Below are 13,561 nucleotides of genomic sequence, written 5' to 3' on the forward strand. Positions count from 1 at the left end.
CTATGAAAGTCTTTTGATTCCCTCAGCAACAGAAGCACTCCTTGCCCCGTGCCTCTATTGTCCCTTGTCTATATCCCCTTTGTATCCATCAGCCCATATGTTTTATGGGTCCAGTTGTCCCACGGGGAATGCACTGAGTCTTTTAAAGCTTTTAAAAAACATTTTAACATAATTAATTATAAAATTAAAAGCTAATACTTACATAGTGCTTCTAAGTACTAGGTAATATTCTAACTTCTTAACATATATTAAATTATTTACCCCTAAGGCAACTCTGTGATATAAATATTATTACTGTCCCTATTTTACAGATGAGAAACCTGAGGATCAGAAAGATTAAGTAGCCTTCCTAAGACCACACTTTGGGTAAGTGATGGAGCTCATTCCATGGTTTGGATCAAGAGCCCGTGTTTCTTACTTCTTTAATGTGTTTCTGTCTTTTATTACCTGATGCATAGAATGTTTTATAGGTTTTGGTTGAAAGAATGAATTAAAACAAGGAGTTATGGGTGCACAGGCACAATCAGCTAAAGAAAATTCTGCCCTGATATAGTGAGAAAGTCCAATAAAATACGCTCAGTGTGTGGTTGAAGTAGGCTTTAAAACATTCTCAGTATGTGGTTGAGACAGGGCTTAGAGACTCAAATTTTTTATCGTGCTGTGCCAAACCTGAGATGGCATATTTAGGAAGCAATCATTATTTCTCTGCTGCTTACCAATATTGGATCAGACAAATGGATAGCTCAAGAATGTCAAGTTAATGGAAGCCAGGAACCAACAGTTGTACATATAGGGGAATTCTGGCTTGTTGTTTTCATAATATTTGGTCTGAATTGCCAATGATTTCTGGTGTGTGTGTGTGTGTGTGTGTGTGTGTGTGCGCGTGCACACGTTTTACTACACAGAAGTTCTTCTGTTTTGCCTCTTAGAGACCAAAAAGAAGAATAATTTTGTCGGAAACTTAATTAATGTGTGTTGTTGCCCTAAAGGATTTTACAGTGTAACTAGGGAGAGGAGAATAAATCATACGAATCAAAAAAGAAATGAAATCTTCAGCTAACATAATGCTGGAGTTTGGTTACAAACACAAAAGGAGATTAGAGGAGAGAGGAGTCTTTACGGAGGAGAGACTCTTAAACTGTTTCTTAAGGACATGTCATGTTGGGTCAGGGAGAGAGGAAGCAAGGGAGGAAATAAGTGGCATGGCTGCTTAACAGTTTTCAGAAACGAAGCAAAAGCACTCACGAAGGGAGAATTCTGTATTTGAGGGCTGTGTTTGACAGTTAGTCAGAAGCCAGACTGTTTTCAGGACATATTTCACAGATATTTTGCAGAGAGAGTTGCAAAAAGGTTGTCTTTCACCACTGACAGTAATTATAGTAACAATTCTTTGTACGACCAGTGTTTTGAACCCGAGTCACTACATACTTTTTCATACATTCACTACATTTTATTTCCATCACTTCGAAACACTACCACATTTTCTTTCTCTTAAACTAAGATTTTTCTAAAGCAGATATTAAATGAGCACGGATGGTGCATGCAGGTTCCTTAGGGCTTGTTAACTAGATGGCAGTTCCTAAATCTTCTCACAATCCAGCCAGCCAAGGGAGAGGAGGAAACAGTTGATCAGTAGTGACGTAGCTTTACAGAGGGCTAAATAAGAAAAAATAGACTTAAATTGTACTAAGACATTTATGTTAGACATACAAAGGAATTTCTTGATGGCCAGGGAAATGAGATACTAAGATAGGATATCAGTGCAGCTAGTGAAATCGCTTTTCTGGAAAAATCATCGAACACTGAATAGACCATATCCTCCAAAGCGTTCGTTCACTGACTTGCCTGGCTCGGATGGCAGACCTCTTAGAATCCAAGCTTCTGTGGTATGACTCGATTCTGTACTTTGTCTGAGAGAATGCACTCCCTTTTACTTATCACAGGTTCTCATATATTCTGATTTTTAAGTAGCAAGATCCGTGGCTGATTGCTTTTTTTAACAAAGCTAATTCTCATATAAATATAAATGTAGATATAGACATAATGAAAAACGTGTGTGTATATATGTGCACACACATACATTTTTGAAGGTACAAAGAAACAAAGTATTGCTAACATAATAAATATGAATTCATTTAAATCATTTATCATAAAGCATAATTTCTGACACTTTGAGCCTTGATTCATGTTTGAATTGATTGAATATGTTTTTAACACCCATCAAGCTCTCAGACTGGGAAAAGGCTGGTTAATAAATAAAATATGACACAGATCTTGCTTTCAAGAATGTTTTAGATCCACACAGTGTTGAAATATGTGTAGGTCAAAATGGTTAAAGGTAAGTGATTATCAGTTGGCTAAACCTCATACACCCTAACGGAGGGGAAATGAGACAAATACACCCAGAACAGTTAAATCATGGTAGAAGAGAACACATGAGTAAATGTTTTGTTGAGTATTAGAGACAAGAGTGCTCAGAAGTTCAAAGAAAACAGAGATCAGTGGAGACTGCAGCAGTCTGGGTAATAAATGTTCATTGATCTGAATTGACTTGAATTGTTTGTCCAGTTCTGTTGAGACAAATCTTGCTTTCCACTTTGGGGCCCTATATCTCCCTGCTTAAGGGTCTAGATACCAAAGTGAGTAATAACCTGACACTTGATTCACTGAATCATTCAACATAGTATTTCCATGGCAGACACTGGTGCTAAGTACCTGGGGGAGTATGAAAAACAAATGAGGTCTGATCTCTGCCCTTGAAGAGCTTCCAATTTTGTTGATTAAATATGACTGAATACATGGAACAAAGTTAAGAAGCATATAAACACTATTGAGTGGTGTGATTCAGAGAGTCACACTAGAGTTGAATGGGGAGAGAAATCATTGTGGACTAATGTGATCAGTGAAGGCTTCCCAGAAGTTTGATTTATCTAGGTATCAAAGAATGGACATACATTTAATTGGTAGAGTAAGGGCAGCAGTGCACTTGATAACTGACGACAAATCTGACAATAACTTTTCTGGAAATAAGCTGAATGTTTTCAAACTCTATTTCTGAAAAACGGTTGCATTTTTTTCCTATGCACAGTTCCATTCAGTATTCATTCATCCAGCTATATTGAATAAAATTAGTCTAAGTTCAGTCACACTTTTTAGTGAACTTAATTTTTTTTTTTAACAGTGCAGTTTGACCATAAAAGTTCAGTTTCCAGAGAATTTGTCTTTGATGGTATCTTAAGAAGCAATTGTATAGGATTCTGAATAAAGGTTTGTAGTCAGTAATGAAAGGGAAGAAGTATATTAGGGACTACCAAAAACCAGTTATGAAGCAGCAAAAGAAAATTGGACAACTGATTAGATCAGGGGTGCTGAATCTACTGGTATCTATTCAGGGCTCAAGGTTGATTCTAAGAACCTGGGTAAGTTGTTAACAACTGTTATTTCTAAAGGATTCCATAATTGCCTATGTGTCACTGAGCTTAGTCAGAACATCAGTGAGACTTAAATATTCTATTACACAATGGAACAAAACCCCAATTAAAAAACATACATCAGGGCTTCCCTGGTGGCACAGTGGTTGAGAGTCCGCCTGCCAATGCAGGGGACACGGGTTCGTGCCCCGGTCCGGGAAGATCCCACATGCCGTGGAGCGGCTGGGCCCGTGAGCCATGGCCGCTGGGCCTGCGTGTCCACAGCCTGTGCTCCGCAGCGGGAGAGGCCACAACAGCGAGAGGCCTGCGTACCGCAAAACAACAACAACAACAAAACATTAAATCAAGTAAGAAATTCAAAGATCAGAAAGTTGGTGAGAGATGAGACCATGTTCTCTATTGAGGCAAGTCAGGAATCCTATTCAATGCTGGTCATGTTGCCCAAGTGAGTCTTAGTAACCGGTTCCCCCAGAGAGTTCCACTTACCTTGGTTTTAAGCATAATCCTTTAAGCCAGTTATATTTCAATAACTAAGTTTGTATATCATGATTGCTTTCAATTTCATTTTGCAATTTACCTCTTTTTCTGTACTTTTTCCATCTTCTTTCCACCCATGCAAATTTCTTTATAAACACTTGTTATGTGCAAGCTACTCTCTTAGGAAATACTTAGAGACAGGGCCCAAATAACGAATTTATACTTGTGTCTGTAATCATGGAAATCATTTTTTATTAAATCCTAGTACAAAACAGTCATCCCAAGATGTGCGCATATGTCTACTGGATATAAAGTACACATGTTTCTATTGGATATAAGGTGCCCACGTGTGTCTGTTAGATACTCTTGCTTATTTTACATTAGTGCATACAGCTCCATTAGTGTTTCTAAGACAGGATAAAGTTAGCTTCCTGCTCATTACAAAGCAGATGTAATTTAGAAACACAGACGTTTATTAAAGAGGAAGAATATTAAGTTTCTCCCAATTTTTAAGGGTGAAAGAAAGAAATATGCTCTAAAAATGGTCTTAGTCCAACATTATTAATATATTCCCATACTGTATAGTTAAAGAGCCTCAGGACTAGATGTCAAAGCACAGACTCACAGCCAGAGTGCCTGGGGTTGTATCTGTCACCTCCACTTATTAGCTTGCCTTGTGACAGTTATTAATCCTTTATGAGATTTTGTCTTTTTTATCCATAAAGTGTGCTTAACAGGTATACTATCCATTTTATATGGTTATTAAATGAAGGTACCATTAGATAGTGCCTGGAGTATAGTAAATACTCAAAAGTTATTATCAGTGTCATTCAAAGTATTGTTACTGTTCTTAGCAACTCCTCCTACTTCCTCAGTGTTTTCAGTGTCCAGTCAGAGTGGGAGGCTTGAGGATGAGGTTTTGTAAGGTGAAAAAATGATAGAGATTAAAGAATTTTTTGAGATGGTTGGCTACCAGTGAATAAAAAAGACTTGTGTTTCAGTAGAGTTTGTACCCCTCAGCATCACTTGGGACTGAGCCTAAAAAGGAGCAGGTGATTAATAATAAACTGTTCAGTTCCATAGTGCTCGGAACTCTCTTTCCTAAGGAATTTGTTCATTTTTCCACATGAAAAAGTTATGAAGAAATAATGAAATACACAGCATTTGCTTAATACTTAGTTATGATGTAATTTTAAATATATTATTTCCTTTGCCTCTCCTCTGTAATATTAAATGAGGTATGAAAGGGAGAATACCTAGCATCGTGGTAGTTACTAAGTTCACTCTCAGTATAGTGATAGTTTCCTGCCTTCCTTTCTAGATGAAAGTCAGAACCCAGAGATAACACAGAAGGTACTTCATAAAGAGCCCTGTGTGTGGAAGAAGGATGCCATGTCCCAGTTTGGGGCCTTGTAGACATTTAGGCTTTCAGAGGAATACCATAAGCTTATTTTTTTAATTAAAACAATCAAAGTTTAAATTTTCTTCTATAAATACTCCAGTATGGTTTTTTCTACAAGCAATCCCACACTGAATTAGAAATCAGTACCATGTGTATACAGCTATCATATTATTTTTCCATTTTACAACTGAATCAACTGTGGCCCAGAGACTTAGAGGGACCCCAATAGAGATAAAAGCTATTGTCATGAGCTATTTGTATATTAAAACTATTCTGGTTAATTTTTTTTCTTAAAGATTTAATTTTTATTTATTTTTGGCTGCATTGGGTCTTTGTTGCTATTTCTCTAGTTGTGGCGAGTAGGGGCTACTCTTCATTGCGGTGCACTTCTTCTTGTGGTGGCTTCTCTTGTTGCGGAGCATGGGCTCCAGGCATGAGGGCTTCAGTAGCTGTGGTGCATGGGTTTAGTAGTTGTGGCTCTCGAGCTCTAGAGTGCAGGCCCAGTAGTTGTTGCGCATGGGCTTAGTTGCTCCACGGCATGTGCGATCTACCCGGACCAGGGATGGAACCCGTGTCCCCAGCATTGGCAGACAGATTCCTATCCACTGCGCCACCAGGGAAGTCCCTCTCGTTAATTTTGGATAAATAAAAATAATTAACTATTTTTCAAAATATACCGTGTATCTATATGTGTGAAATCCCTGTACCGTGGGGATATAAGCAAGGATTGGTTATCTCAGAATGCAGTAACTCAACATAATTCTCAATACCTCCATCTGCAAGGAAAAGCAATACTTCCTTTTTTTTTTTTTAACATCTTTATTGGAGTATAATTGCTTTACAATGGTGTGTTAGTTTCTGCTGTATAACAAAGTGAATCAGCTATACATATATCCCCATATCTCCTCCCTCTTGCGTCTCCCTCCCATCCCTCTAGGTGGTCACAAAGCACCAAGCGGATCTCTCTGTGCCATGCGGGTGCTTCCCACTAGCTATCGGTTTTACATTTGGTAGTGTTTATATGTCCATGCCACTCTGTCACTTCATCCCAGCTTACCCTTCACCCTCCCCGTGTCCTCAAGTCCATTCTCTGCTTCTGCGTCTTTATTCCTGTCCTGCCCCTAGGTTCTTCAGAACCTTCATGAACCTAGTCATGTGGTACATGACTCTTTTTGAATTTTGGTTTTCTCAGGATATATGCCCAGTAGGGGGATTGCTGAGTTGTATGATAGTTCTATTTTTAGTTTTTTAAGGAATCTCCATACTGTTCTCGATAGTGGCTGTATCAATTTACATTCCCACCAACAGTGCAAGAGGGTTCCCTTTTCTCCACACCCTCTCCAGCATTTATTGTTTGTAGATTTTTTGATGCTGGCCATTCTGACTGGTGTGAGGTGATACATCATTGTAGTTTTGATTTGCATTTCTCTAATGATTAGTGATGTTGAGCATCCTTTCATGTGTTTGTTGGCAATCTGTATATCTTATTTGGAAAAATGTCTGTTTAGGTCTTCAGCCCATTTTTGGATTGGGTTGTTTGTTTTTTTGATATTGAGCTGCATGTGCTGCTTGTAAATTTTGGAGATTAATCCTCTGTCAGCTGCTTCATTTGCAAATATTTTCTCCCATTCTGAGGGTTGTCTTTTCGTCTTGGTTATGGTTTCCTTTGCTGTGCAAAAGCTTTTAAGTTTCATTAGGTCCCATTTGTTTATTTTGTTTTTATTTCCAGTTCTCTAGGAGGTGGGTCAAAGAGGATCTTGCTGTGATTTATGTCATGAAGTGTTCTGCCTATGTTTTCCTCTAAGAGTTTTTATAGTGTCTGGCCTTACATTTAGGTCTTTAATCCATTTTGGGTTTATTTTTGTGCATGGTGTTAGGGAGTGTTCTAATTTCATTCTTTTACAAGTAGCTGTCCAGTTTTCCCTGCACCACTTATTGAAGAGGCCGTCTTTTCTCCATTGTATATTCTTGCCTCCTTTATGAAAAATAAGGTGACCACATGTGTGTGGGTTTATCTCTTGGTTTTCTATCCTGTTCCATTAATCTATATTTCTTTTTTTGTGCCAGTACCATACTGTCTTGATTTCTATAGCTTTGTAGTATTGTCTGAAGTTCAGGAGCCTGATTCCTCCATCTCCGTTTTTCTTTCTCAAGATTGCCTTGGCTATTTGGGGTCTTTTGTGTTTCCATACAAATTGTGAATTTTTTTGTTCTAGTTCTGTGAAAAATGCCAGTGGTAGTTTGATAGGGATTGCATTGAATCTGTAGATTGCTTTGGGTAGTAGAGTCATTTTCACAATGGTGATTCTTCCAATCCAAGAACATGGTATATCTCTCCATCTGTTTGTATCATCTTTAAATTTCTTTCATCAGTGTCTTATAGTTTTCTGTATACAGGTGTTTTGTCTCCTTAGGTAGATTTATTCCTAGGTATTTTATTCTTTTTGTTGCAATGGTGAATGGGATTGTTCCCTTAATTTCTCTTTCTGATCTTCCATTGTTAGTGTATAAGAATGCAAGAGATTTCTGTGCATTAATTTTGTATCCTGCTACCTTACCAGATTCGTTGATTAGCTCTAGTAGTTTTCTGGTAGCATCTTTAGGATTCTCTATGTATAGTATCACATCATCTGCAAACAGTGACAGCTTTACGTCTTCTTTTCCGATTTGGATTTCTTTTAGTTCTTTTTCTTCTCTGATTGCTGTGGCTAAAACTTCCAAAATATGCAGAATAATACTGGTGAAAGTGGGCAGCCTTGTCTTATTCCTGATCTTAGAGGAAATGGTTTCAGTTTCTCATCATTGAGAAAGATGTTGGCTCTGAGTTTGTCCTATATGGTCTTTATTATGTTGAGGTAAGTTCCCTCTATGCCTACTTTCTGGAGAGCTTTTATCATAAATGGGTGTTGAATTTTGTTGAAAGCTTTTTCTGAATCTGTTGAGCTTATCATATGGTTTTTATCCTTCAATTTGATAATATGGTTTATCACATTGACTGATTTGCATATATTGAAGAATCCTTGCATTCCAGGGATAGACCCCACTTGATCATGGTGTATGATTATTTTAATGTGCTCTTGGTTTCTGTTTGCTAGTATTTTGTTGAGGATTTTTGCATCTATGTTCATCAGTGATATTGGCCTGTAATTTTCATTTTTAGTAACATCTTTGTCTGGTTTTGGTATCAGGGTGATGGCGGCCTCGTAGAATGAGTTTGGGAGTGTTCCTCCCTCGGCTGTATTTTGGATGAGTTTGAGAAGGATAGGTGTTAGCTCTTCTCTAAATGTTTGATAGAATTCGCTTGTGAATCCATCTGGTCCCTGGGCTTTTGTTTGTTGGAAGATTTTTAATTACAGTCTCTATTTCAGTGCTTGTGATTGGTCTGTTTATATCTTCTGTTTCTTCCTGTTTCAATCTTGGAAGGCTGTGCTTCTCTAAGAATTTGTCCATTTCTTCCAGATTGTCCATTTTATTGGCATATAGTTGTTTGTGTCTAATAGTTGCTTGTAGTAATCTCTCATGATCTTTTGTATTTCTGCAATGTCAGTTGTTACTTCTCCTTTTTCATTTCTAATTCTATTGATTTGAGTCTTCTCCTTTATTTTCTTGATGAGTCTGGCTAATGGTTTATCAATTTTGTTTATCTTCTCAAAGAACCAGCTTTTAGTTTTATTGAGCTTTGCTATTGTTTCCTTCATTTCTTTTCCATTTATTTTTGATCTGATCTTTATGATTTCTTTCCTTCTGCTAACTTTGGGGTTATTTTGTTCTTTTTTCTCTAATTGCTTTGGGTGTAAGGTTAGGTTATTTATTTGAGATGTTTCGTGTTTCTTGAGGTAAGATTGTATTGCTATAAACTTCCCTGTTAAAACTGCTTTTGCTGCGTCCCATAGGTTTTGGGTCCTCGTGTTTTCATTGTCACTTGTTTCTAGGTATTTTTTGATTTCCTCTTTGATTTCTTCAGTGATCTCTTGGTTATTTAGTAATGTATTGTTTAGCCTCCATGTGTTTGTATTTCTTACAGATATTTTCCTGTAGCTGATATCTAGTCTCTTAGCATTGTGATTGGAAAAGATACTTGATACGATTTCAATATTCTTAAATTTACCAAGGCTTGATTTGTGACCCAAGATACGAGCTATCCTGGAGAATGTTCCATGAGCACTTTAGAAGAAAGTGTATTGTATTGTTTTTGGATGGAATGTCCTATAAATATCAATTAAGTTCATCTTGTTTAATGTATCATTTAAAGCTTTTGTTTCCTTATTTATTTTCATTTTGGATGATCTGCCCATTGGTGAAAGTAGGGTGTTAATATCCCTTACTATGATGGTGTTAATGTTGATTTCCCCTGTTATGGCTGTTAGCATTTGCCTCATGTATCAAGGTGCTGCTATGTTGGATGCGTAAATATTTACAATTGTCACATCATCTTCTTGGATTGATCCCTTTATCATTATGTAGTGTCCTTCTTTGTCTCTTGTAATCGTCTTTATTTTAAAGCCTATATTGTCTGATATGAGAATTGCTACTCCAGCTTTCTTTTGATTTCCATTTGCATGGGATATCTTTTACCATCCCTTCATTTTCAGTCTGTGTGTATCCCAAGGTCTGAAGCGGGTCTCTTGTAGACAGCGTAAATACGGGTCTTGTTTTTGTATCCATTCAGCCAGTCTATGTCTTTTGGTTGGAGCATTTAATGCATTTACATTTAAGGTAATTATCCATATGTGTGTTCCTATTACCATTTTCTTAATTGTTTTGGGTTTGTTATTGTGGGTCTTTTCCTTCTCTTGTGTTTCCTGCCTAGAGAAGTTCCTTAGCAGTTGATGTAAAGCTGGTTTGGTGGTGCTGAATTCTCTTAGCTTTTGCTTGTCTGTAAAGGTTTTAATTTCTCTGTTGAATCTGAATGAGATCCTTGCTGGGTAGAGTTATCTTGGTTGTAGGTTTTTCCCTTTCATTACTTTAAATATGTCTTGCTACTCTCTTCTGGCTTGCAGAGTTTCTGCTGCAAATCAGCTGTTAAGCTTATGGGGATTCTCTTGGATGTTATTTGTTGTTTTTCCCTTGCTGCTTTTAATGCTTTTTCTTTGTATTTAAGTTTTGATAGTTTGATTAATATGTGTCTTGGCATGTTTCTCCTTGGATTTATCCTGTATGGGACTCACTGCACCTCCTTTACTTGATTGACTGTTCCCTTTCCCATATTAGTGAAAATTTCAACTATAATCTCTTCAAATATTTCCTCAGTCACTTTCTTTTCTTCTTCTTCTTCTGGGAGCCTTATAATTCAAATGTTGGTGCGTTGATTGTTATCCCAGAGGTCAATGAGACTGTCCTCAATTCTTTTCATTCCTTTTTATTTATTCTGCTCTGTCTTAGTTATTTCCACTATTTTATCTTCCAGGTCACTTATCCATTCTTCTTCCTCAGTTATTCTGTTGATTCCTTCTAGAGAATTTTTAATTTCATTTTTTGTGTTGTTCATCATTGCTTGTTTGCTCTTTAGTTCTTCTAGGTCCTTGTGAAATGTTTCTTATATTTTCTCCATTCTATTTCCAAGATTTTGGATCATCTTTACTATCATTACTCTGAATTCTTTTTCAGGTTGACTGCCTATTTCCTCTTCATTTGTTTGGTCTGGTGGGTTTTTATCTTCCTCCTTCATCTGCTGTGTGCTTCTCTGTCTTCTTATTTTGCTTAACTTACTGTGTTTGGGGTCTCCTTTTCACAGGCTGCACGTTTGTAGTTCCTGTTGTTTTTGGTGTTGGCCCCTGTGGCTAAGCTTGGTTCAGTGGGTTGTATAGGCTTCCTGGTGGAGGGGACTTGATCCTTTGTTTTGGTGGATGAAGCTGGATCTTGTCTTTCTGGTGAGCTGGACCGTATCCGGTGGTGTGTTTTGGAGTGTCTGTGACCTTATTATGATTTTAGGCAGCCTCTCTGCTATTGGGTGGGGTTGTGTTCCTGTCTTGCTATTTGTTTGGCATAGGGTGTCCAGCACTGTAGCTTGCTGGTTGTTGAGTGGAGCTGGGCCTTAGAGTTGAGATGGAGATCTCTGAGAGAGCTTTCACCGTTTGATATTACATGGAGCCGCGAGGTCTCTGGTGGACCAATGTCCTGAACTTGTCTCTACTGCCTCAGAGGCACAGGCCTGACACCTGGCTGGAGCACGAAGACCCTGTCAGCCTCATGGTTCAGAAGAAAAGGAAAAAAAAAAGAAAGAAAGAAAAATAAAATAAAATTTTAAAAATAAAAAAAATTATTAAAAGTTAAAAAAAAGGAAAGAAGGAAGGAAAGAAGAGAGCAACGAAAAGAAAAAACAAATCCACCAATGGTATCAAGTGCTAAAAACTATACTAAAAAAAAAAAAGGACAGACAGAACCCTGGGACAAATGGTAAAAGCAAAGCTATAGAGACCAAATCACACAAAGAAGCATACACATACACATTGACATAAAGAGAAAAAGGAAAAAAAATATAATATATATATCTATATATTAAAAAAAAAAGGACGAGAACAACCAAATCAGTAAACAAATCTACCAGTGATAGTAAACTCTAAATACTAACTAAGGTAAGCATAAAACCAGAAACAAATCAGATGCAGAAAACGAACCCAAAGTCCACCATCTCAATTTTGGGGTGATTCATTTGTCTATTCAGGTTTTCCACCGATGCAGGGTACATCACGTTGATTGTGGAGATTTAATCCGCTACTCCTGAGGCTGCTGGGAGAGATTTCCCTTTCTCTTATTTGTTCGCAGAGCTCCCAGTGTTCAGCTTTGGATTTGGCCCCGCCTCTGTGTGTAGGTCACCTGAGGGCAGCTGTTCTTTGCCCGTATAGGAAGGGGTAAAGGAGCCGCTGATTCGGGGGCTCTGGGTCACTCAGGCCGGGGGGAGGGAGGGGTACAGAATGTGGGGTGAGCCTGTGGCGGCAGAGGCCAGCATGACATTGCAACAGCCTGAGGTGCACTGTGTGTTCTCCCCAGGAAGTTGTCCCTGGATCACGGGACCCTGGCAGTGGCTAGCTGCACCGGCTCCCAGGAGGGGAGGTGTGGATAGTGACCTGTGCTTGCACACAGGCTTTGTGGTGGCTGCAGCAGCAGCCTTAGCATCTCATGCCCGTCTTTGGGGTCCGAGCTGATAGCCGTGGCTCGTGCCCGTCTCTGGAGCTCGTTTAGGTGGTGCTCTGAATCCCCTCTCCTCACACACCCCAAAACAATGGTCTCTTGCCTGTTAGGCAGCTCCAGACCTTTTCCCAGACTCCCTCCCGGCTAACTGTGGTGCACTAGCCCCCTTCAGGCTGTATTCATGCAGCCAGCCCCAGTCCTCTCCCTAGGATCTGACATCTGAAGCCCGAGCCTCAGCTCCCAGCCTCCGCCCGCCCTGGCGGGTGAGCAGACAAGCCTCTCGAGCTGGTGAGTGCCGGTCGGCTCCGATCCTCGGTGCGGGAATCTGTCTGCTGTGCCCTCTGCACCCTTGTTGCTGTGCTCTCCTCCATGGCTCCGAAGCTTCCCCCCTGCCCCACCCCGTCTCCGCCAGTGAAGGGACCTCTAGTGTGTGGAAAGTTTTCCTCCTTCACAGCTCCCCCCAAGAGGTGCAGGTCCCGTCCCTATTCTTTTGTCTGTTTTTTCTTTTCTCGTTTGCCCTACCCAGGTTCGTGGGGAGTTTCTTGCCTTTTGGGAGGTCTGAGGTCTTCTGCCAGCGTTCAGTAGGTGTTCTGTAGGAGGTGTTCCACATGTAGATGTATTTCTAATGTATTTGTGGGGAGGAAGGTGATCTCCACGTCTTACACCTCCGCCATCTTGAAGGTCTCACCAGCAGTACTTTCTATGAATGTATTCTGAATGGTTATCAGCAACAAACATAAACATTTATTGAGTACTGAGTATATTAGAAAAATTAGTTTTGATTAACAGTCATCTTTTTAATGTGTTTACTATTCCAAAACATGGATTATATCTCCAGATAGATCTGCTATCATAAGATGTATTACACTCGTGCCTTCTTTTCTCAGAATGTAATCTAATTCTTGATTCTTGAAGTGTGTTCATACATTCATTCATTCAATTCACATTCTTTGATTGTTCACCCTATACTAGGCACAGCGTCCTTTTTAAAAATCTTTGGGTATTCAGGTCAGAACCTTTAAAACCCTATTTCAGTGAAGTTATTTCACAGAATAAATTTTTTCACTGCTATTTTCTAGAGAGTGTTTTCCAGTAATTTCAGTGCTTATCAAGTTAGTGC

The sequence above is a fragment of the Phocoena sinus genome, chromosome 7, assembly GCF_008692025.1.
Source record: "Phocoena sinus isolate mPhoSin1 chromosome 7, mPhoSin1.pri, whole genome shotgun sequence".
Classification (NCBI taxonomy): domain Eukaryota; kingdom Metazoa; phylum Chordata; class Mammalia; order Artiodactyla; family Phocoenidae; genus Phocoena; species Phocoena sinus.